The following is an 8781-nucleotide window of genomic DNA, read 5'->3' on the forward strand; positions in this document are numbered from 1 at the left end:
CCCGGTTAAACGTGCGTTGATTGATCCAGGTAGCTCGACCAACATTATCGGATCAAGGGTCGTATAGCAATTGGGGTTACAGGATAAAATTGTACCGTCAGTCTGGGTATAGAATGCGTTAAACATGGCATGTGAGACCACAAAAGGAGAGATAACTTTGCCGGTAAACACTATTAGGACAACCAAAGAAATGAAATTCTACATGGTCGAAGGGGATATGAGGTACAATGCTTTATTCGGAAGGCCATAGGTCCACAACATGAGGGCGGTACCTTCAACCTTACACCAGGCGCCAAAATTTCCCATGCCGGGAGGGAGTCAAAACAGTCTGCGGAGAATAGCCGGCCATAAGGGAAATGGTTGCCGTCGATGAAGTGATCCCGGTGCCTACGGTTTCAACATCAAGGAGCGTGGAACCAACCAAAAAAGAAGAGGCTAAATAGCAATCAATGATACCAGCCTCAGCCGAACCGGAGAAACAGGAAGAACAGGGGGCGGACGATGAAGACGATTACAGTGTCCCGAGCTCATTCATAGCTCCCAATAACACCGACACCACCAAATCAATGGTCGAAGAGTTGGAGAAAGTTATATTAATCAAGCATCTACCGGATCAAAAGGTATACCTAGGCACAGGGTTATCCCCCGAGCTCAGGAAAAGACTTATTATTTTTCTTAAAGCTAACACCAACTGTTTTGCTTTGTCCCATCTTGACATGACAAGAATCCCACCGGAGGTAACCATTCACAAGCTGAGTTTGGATCTAAAGTTCCATCCGGTTAAGCAGAAGAAAAGGCCATAGTCCGAGATCAAACATGCGTTCATCAAGGATGAGGTATCCAAACTTCTAAAAATAGGATTCATCCGGGAAGTAAATACCTAGATTGGTTAGCTAACATAGTGATAATACCTAAAAAAGGAAATAAACTAAGGATATGTGTAGATTAAAAGGATCTAAACAAAGCACGTCCAAATGATTTTTTCCCTTTGCCTAACATTTATCGAATAATCAACGCGATGGTTGGGCACGAGATACTCTGTTTTCTGGACGCCTACTCCGGGTACAACCAAATTCGGATGGACCCAGACAATCAAGAAAAGACTTTTTTCTTAACAAAATTCGGCACCTACTGCTATAACGTAATGTCGTTCGGATTAAGGAACGATAGTGCCACCTACCAATGCCTAGTAAACCTTTTGTTCGAAGAATAAATAGGAAAATCGATCGAAGTATATATTGACAATATGTTGGTAAAGTCCCTGCGAGCTGAGGACCATTTGAAACATTTGTAGGAAACCTTCGACAAATTAAGGAAATACAACATGAAGCTAAACCCGGAGAAGTGTGCATTTGGGGTCGGTTTTGGCAAGTTTCTCGGATTCATGGTATCTAATCAAGGGATAGAGATCAAACCCGACAAAATAAAGGCCATTGAGGACATCACCGTAGTCACCAGCATCAAGGCAGTTCAAAGACTGACCGGGCGGATAGCCGTACTGGGCTGGTTCATCTTGAGATCGTCGGATAAGAGTCATCAATTCTTTTCATTATTATAAAATAAGAACATTTTTCTTGGACACCAGAATTCCAACATGCTTTGGAGGAACTCAAGCGATGCCTGTCGAGACCCCCTTTTCTGCACACTTCAAAGGCAGACGAACAGTTATACCTTTACTTGGTAGTTTCTGAAGTGGCGGTAAGTGGTGTCCTAGTTCGGGAGAAAGAAGGTACACAATTTCCTATTTATTATGTTAGTAGAACCCTAGGCGATGCCGAAATTAGGTATCCTCACCTAGAAAAGTTAGTGCTCGCCTTACTAAGCGCTTCCAGGAAAATAAAACCGTACTTTCAATTCCACCCCATATGTGTTGTGACCTCTTACCTGCTGAGGAATGTCAAGCATAAGCCCGAGCTCTCAAGTCGGCCGGCCAAATGGGTCGTGGATGTTAGCGGGTACGATATTGAGTACCGACCTCAATCTGCCATAAAATCTCAGATTTTGGTAGACTTCGTGGCCGACTTAACGCAAGCTTTGATACCTGAAGTCAAAAAGGAATTACTGCTCACTTCGGGGGCTAATTTGGGGATCAGACCCTAATCACAGATGTGCCTCCAATACGAAGGGGTCCAAGCTCGGTATCGTGTTGAAATCGCCTACGGGAAGCATAATTGGACAGTCTATTAGAACTGTAAAATTGATTAACAACGAAGCTGAGTATGAAGCTATGATTACAGGTCTAGAATTGGCTAAGAGCCTCGGGGCCGAAGTGATCGAAGCCAAATGTGACTCCCTTATCGTCGTAAATCAAGTCAACGGAATGTTAATTGAAATAGGAACAAATGCAGAGATATCTGGACAAATTGCTTTCAAGGATTGGACTCTACAACACGTACCTCGAGGCCAAAGCAGTAAGGCCGATGCACTGGCCAATTTGGGTCGTCTGTGGACTCCGATGAATTAAACTCGGGGGCAATGGTGCAGCTGATGAACTCGATAGTAGAAGAAGGTCACGCCAAAGTAAACTCGAGACGTTTAACTTGGGATTGGAGGAACAAATACATGACTACTTGAAGACAGGAAAATTGCTGTTGGATCCCAAGGAGTCGAAAGCCCTGCGCACCAAAGCTGCCAGGTTTTTGGTCGAAGGGAAATTGTTTAAAAAGACCTTCTTCAGCCCACTGGCTAGATGTTTAGGTCCGGGAGAAACTAAATACGCCATGAGGGAAGTCCATGAGGGCAATTGCGGGAACCAGGGGGCAGAATCTTTGGTTCAAAAGCTGATCAAAGTCGGCTACTACTGGAATGAAATGGAGAAGGATGCGAAAGACTTCGTACGAAAATGCAACGAATGCCAAAGAGACGCCCCGATGATTCATCAACCGGGAGAAGTGCTTCACCCGATCATGTCACCATGGCCGTTTATGAAGTGGGGGATGGACATCGTCGTCCTCTAACATGGGCGCCCGGAAAGGCCTAATACATACTACTCATGACCGATTATTTTTCCAAATGGGTCGAGGCTCAGGCATTCGAGAAAGTCTGGGAGAAGGAAGTCATCGACTTCATCTGGGATCACATAATATGTCGATTTGGGATACCAGCCGAGATCGCTTACGACAACAGAAAACAATTCATTGGTAGCAAAGTAAGTAAGTTTTTCGAAGACCACAACATTAAGAAGATATTATCAACGCCTTACCACCATAGTGGAAACGGGCAAGGGGAATCGACGAACAAAACTATACTTCAAAACCTTAAAAAGAGATTGACCGATGCAAAGGGAAAGTGGAAGGAAATCTTGCCTGAAGTCTTGTGGGCATACCGTACGTCTTCGAAGTTGAGTACGGGGGTGACACTGTTCTCTCTACTCTACAGAGCGGAAGCCTGGATACCAGTCGAGGTAGGGGAACCGAGCCGCAGGTTCTAGTATGCTACCGAAATTACAAACGGCGTGGCCATGACCACGAGCGTGGAATTATTATACGAAAGGCGGGAAGACGCCCTAGTTCGGTTGGCCGCCTAGAAGCAACGAGTAGGGAGGTACTACAACCGAAGAGCCAACCTCCAATATTTTCAAGTCGGGACTTGGTATTGAGAAAGGTAACACTACACACCACGAACCCAAACGAAGGAAAACTGGTCCCGTATTTGGAAGGACCGTATAGAGTCAGCGGAATAATCGGCAAAGTCTCGTATAAACTAAAATCGGGAAACGGTGTACAACTACCGAACATCTAGAACGTGGCACACTTAAAGTGGTAGTACTGTTAAGGTACGAGCTTAATTCCTTTTTTAATTTCATTATATTACGGACTAACGTATGCAGGTACTTGGCTAATGGCGAATGTGACTATTAGGTCTGAAAGCACGTGTTGTACTCTTTTTCCCTTGAACCGATTTTGTCCCAAAGTGGCTTTTTCGGCAAGGTTTTTAACGAGGCGCAGTAAAATATGCTGCCTTAATTTTGAAGATCTACCTTAAACTGTAATTGTTGATCCTTTGCACCGAGCCGACAGTATCCGAGCCCTCACAAGTTCGGCCTCAAATACTAGGGGCCATCACCCCTAGGTTAAGATCCATAGAAAGGGAAAATTTTATATGTCAAAAGCCAAGGGTTGGTGATTAGGATTCGTTGTAAGGGTCAAACGGTCACACGAACCGTGCCCATGTAGCCCACTCCAGGCACGGCACATGGCTTATGCGCCCCCGATTATGTACCTTACATATAAAATAATGAAAGAAAACTTTACTTCCATCATACTTTATTATTACGCATTTTGCATCTTGTTTCATCGATGCTTCACAACGGATCCTAGATCCTAAAGCCCACGGGTTACCCCGACTCGGGGACTGTCGTCTGACAGAATATCGGATGGCTCGTGCCATCGAATCCTCGAGGAACCTAGCCTATTAGGTTGTGACCGAATATGAAAGGCTAGGGTCACCGTAAAATGGCTCAGAGACATCTGAATTCTGTACCTGGAAAGTAAAGCCCTTACGTATAATTAAACCTATTAAAAGGTTACCTCGGAAAAAACATTGTCGTATATGACTAAAAACTTAAGCATCTTAATGGCCTTCGATTTTATCAAAATCTCGAATCTGTGAGTGATTCGCAGTTACCATCGAAATCGGGCTCCATTCGGGCCCCTGAAGAACGGATGCTCTAGATTACGTTTGATTTTATGCTAAGGCACTAAGAACAGTATACAAATAAAAGGTTGCAAATAGATGCTAAAAAGTAAAAACATGGTATTGCCAAAGGAAAAATTTTATATATTTCAAAAAAATTTACAAAGGCACAATAAAACAGCCTCAAAATAAGCAAGAAAGAAAATATACAAAGGAAAACCAAAAAAGAACTAAGGAACATATGCGTGCTCGACTCAGCACTGGAACCGTCAAAACCGTCGGAGCCTTCAGGATCTTCGAGTACATAAAGTTTCTTTGCCTCAACCTCGAGCCTCTTAGCCTCTTCGATCTCGGCCGATAGGTCAAATCCTCGGCCGTGAATGTCCTCAAGGGTCTCACTACAGGATAGACACTTTACATACACGGTCTTTATCTTTAAGCGAGCCTCGGCTATCCCCACATCAGCGTTATAATAGGGTAGCATTTCCTCGACTTCGGAGGAATCAATCGAAGTTGCCTCCAATTTGGACTTCAGCGCAGTGTATTCCTGGCCAAGGGCATCCCGTTCCGTGACGGTTGAGTTCAGCCGTACCCGGAGTTCATCATTTAGTCGTGACCACTTGTCGGCCTTGTCATTTGCCATCTAGAGATGGTCCTTGACCGATGCCAGCTCCTCTTTTGTAGCCTCTTTTTTCGAAGCCAGCAGGTCTATCCTGTGCTTCTTCGCCTCGGCCATGGACTTGACCTCATCCATCTCGGACCGAAGCTGGTTAATCAAGTATATCTTCTCTAGGACCTACAAAGTTGCATCATTAGTCATCACAAGTAGCTTCTCGTTTTTAGTCTCAAAGATCTTTACCTTCTTGACCAGTTCGGCATGCTCTCGTTTCACGGACGAGGCCTCCTTCTGTGCCTTTTCCTGCTCAGCTCGGAGAATTAGGAGGTCCTTGAGGGCCTCATCTTGTTGTTCACTGAGAGCCATGTACATGTCCTTCTTTCGGACTTGCTATTTGAGCTCGAAATCGAGTTGGCTGATTTCCAATCTGGATCGAAGGAAGCTTTCATGATGGAGCACCGAAGCCTGAAAAACAATGAGGTCATTAAAACATGCTAAAACTAAGCAAAATTTGCAAAGGATACAAAGAATATGCGTCTTACCCTGTTCAATGCCTGTAGGGCCTCGTTAAAGAGACTCGATGTGCCTACTTCGTTCATCTTTGCCCAGTCCTCCTCGTTCACTAGGCAGCGAAGGTAGTTGGCCACACCTACTGGAAAGGACAGCCCGAACGTTCGCTGGGATAGTAATAATGACCGTTCTCTTGTGGTCGGGATCCGCACTCGGGGCAGGGAGCTGCCTCTAGCGTTGCGCTCGAGCTCGACTCCCCCACTCCGATGGCACATCCTTTTTGGGACCTCCAGGCACCAAGCCCGGAGTAGTCCTCCAACGCGCTCATGTCCATGTCATCGAAGAACATGTTGAGGGCATAATCTGGGCCCGGTGCCATCTTGTTTGATTTTTCCTTATTGGCTCGAGCCTCTTCGAACATGGACTCTGTGTGGGATGGTGTCTCCGCAATATTAATGACACCGGCTACCTCTTTCGGGGCAAGAGCGGCTTCTCGGGAGACTGTGGCTTCCGATTCTCCTTCTGGTTCCTGAGCTAGAGGAGAATCAACCTCTCGGCCACCTTCCCCGCTTGTCGCCTACTCTCCCTCGTCGATGGTCGACCCATGAGCAATGAACTCAAGATCATCATTCTTAGGGTAATCCCTAAGCCAGAAGAGGGAATCGGGGTCCGGTACCCTGGCTTTGGTTTTCCTTTTGTTGCTTTTCTAGATTCTGGACCCGAACAGAAACCATCTTCTTCTTCACCTCGGCGTCCGGAGAGCCAGAGGATTTCCTCTTTTTCTTTTTCTGCATCTTTGCGGCAGCTCCGGGCTGTCCCGAAACGGAGGGTTCAGCAAGCGAGGATGGGGCCTTGACCTCATCCAATGGCCAAAGCTCGGTGGTCTTGGCAAAACCTGTGAAACGGAAAAAGACTTGGCAAATATAAAAGTTAAGTATGTAAATGTAATTATTCGGGCACAAGACTCACCATGGGAACGAGCCTCCCTCTTGCCCCTCAGTGCCTGCGCCATTCACGTTCAAAGTAAGACATTTGCTTGCAAATCCCCTCGATCCACTCCTTGAAGTAGGGGATTTAATTGGGAACTTGGGCGACCGCTGCACGACGGTAGACGCATGCAATTATAAAAAGAACAAAAGAAAATAGCAAGAACTCGAAAAGGAAAAGACTTATGGGACGAGTTCCACTTTTTAGGGAACGCTAGAAATTCGGGGGAAATGAGGTCTTCGGTTTTCACCTGAACGAAACCTCTCGTGCCAACCTCGATATCAATCTTCATCGATGCTCGATAATGGAGCCTTATTTGCTCGACGAACGAGCTTGATCATCCCCCTTCGAAAGATTTGGGGACTGTAGAGACAAAGTAGGTGGTCGAGGGTGAAACGAGGTGCTTCAGTGTTGTTTACGAACTGGCGTAGGAGGATTACGATCCTCCAAAAGGATGGGTGAATCTTCCCAAGATAGACCCCGTACCTTTTGCAGAAGCCAAGGATTATAGGGTCCACCGGGGCTAGTGTGAAGGGCTAAGTGTAAACATTTAAATACCCCACCACGTGAGTGGTGATCTCCTCATTGGACCCAGGAACGACCACCTCCTTACCCTCCAGTTCTAGTCCGCCTGGATTGTGGGGAGTATATCTTCGATGATGGAGGAATATACTTCCATACCCCCATCAACTCGGTCTTGCTTACTAGAAGTCTTCTCGACTTTGAAGTTGTTTTCGATGGAACAGCCCCCACGAACGAAACTCTTCAAAGGAGGCGCCGAGACCACCTCAGGAATGGACACCTCGACATCTGCGGCCGGGTTGGAAGTGGAATTGTTGAGGCACATATTTGGAAACCTTTGCCATCGGAATCTGGAAAATATGAAGATTTGAAGAAAAATAAATGGGTTTGAAGTTGGGGATGATGATTTGAAGATGGAGATGAAGATTTGAAGGTTTGAAGATGAAGATATGAAGATTTGAAGAATTTAGAATTATGTGAAGAATTCGAGGGTAAATCAAACAGCTCTGAAATCGAAAAGTGAAAAAGGGGTCGGAGTTTTTATATAGGAAAGGAGTAATCAGTGTGTGACGTTTCGCATTCGAGGACAGTCAACCAGTGGTTGACACGTGTTCGAAGTCTGAACGACGCGACTGATAGGACATTTTGCTGACCCGTCAATCCAGTTGTAATGTACGAAGGAAGAAATTGGGGTTAATTCATCGCTTCCCATCGCTTCGATAAACCTACTCTCAGTGTTAGGGCTGCTTATTGGGCGGATCGGGCGGTTATTTACTCTTAACGGTTTGGTTTATCAGTTATCGGCTTTTAAATATATTAATCCGCTAGCACCCGATAAGATATCAGGCGGATTGGTATCGATTTAGCTATTATCGGGCGATTATCGATTTAGTTTTAGTTAATTGAAACTTAACATACTGCAACACAATGTTGGGGAGTACATCCCCGAGACAACAATATAGTCAACATTCTCATACATATATATCAACTAAATTACACCATGCCAAGCAGCAAATGCCAAACATACATGGATTTCAAGGAATTCTTTTTGCTTACTATAATATCCGGTCCACTGTACAATGCTCCATCTACAGTGAAGTCCTCAGGTTTCTCCCTCTCTTTGAGCCACGCATATTCATTTTGTTGTTCCTCAGGCACTGACAAGCCTACTGTATTTTCAACATATCAACAACGAAAAAGAAATTAGACAGAAAAACAAGAAACCTAGTACTTTCGGAAACTGTTTGCTCACTACGAACAATTTTTTCAAATATACTTTATGTATGTCATATATTTTTTAGAATCAAATCAAAGTAATACTAGTAAGAGTACTTAAAAAGGCAATAATAAGCATCACTGGTTAGGTGGAACGGAAAAAGCGTTTCCATTATTAACCAGGGATTTAACTGCAGACTAGAACGAAACTAGATGCAAAATAATCTTAACAGATACCTTAAAAATAATCTTAACATATACATAGACATATGGATAAAAATAAATTTTATATATAT

Source organism: Nicotiana attenuata, unplaced genomic scaffold (assembly GCF_001879085.1).
Source record: "Nicotiana attenuata strain UT unplaced genomic scaffold, NIATTr2, whole genome shotgun sequence".
Lineage (NCBI taxonomy): Eukaryota > Viridiplantae > Streptophyta > Magnoliopsida > Solanales > Solanaceae > Nicotiana > Nicotiana attenuata.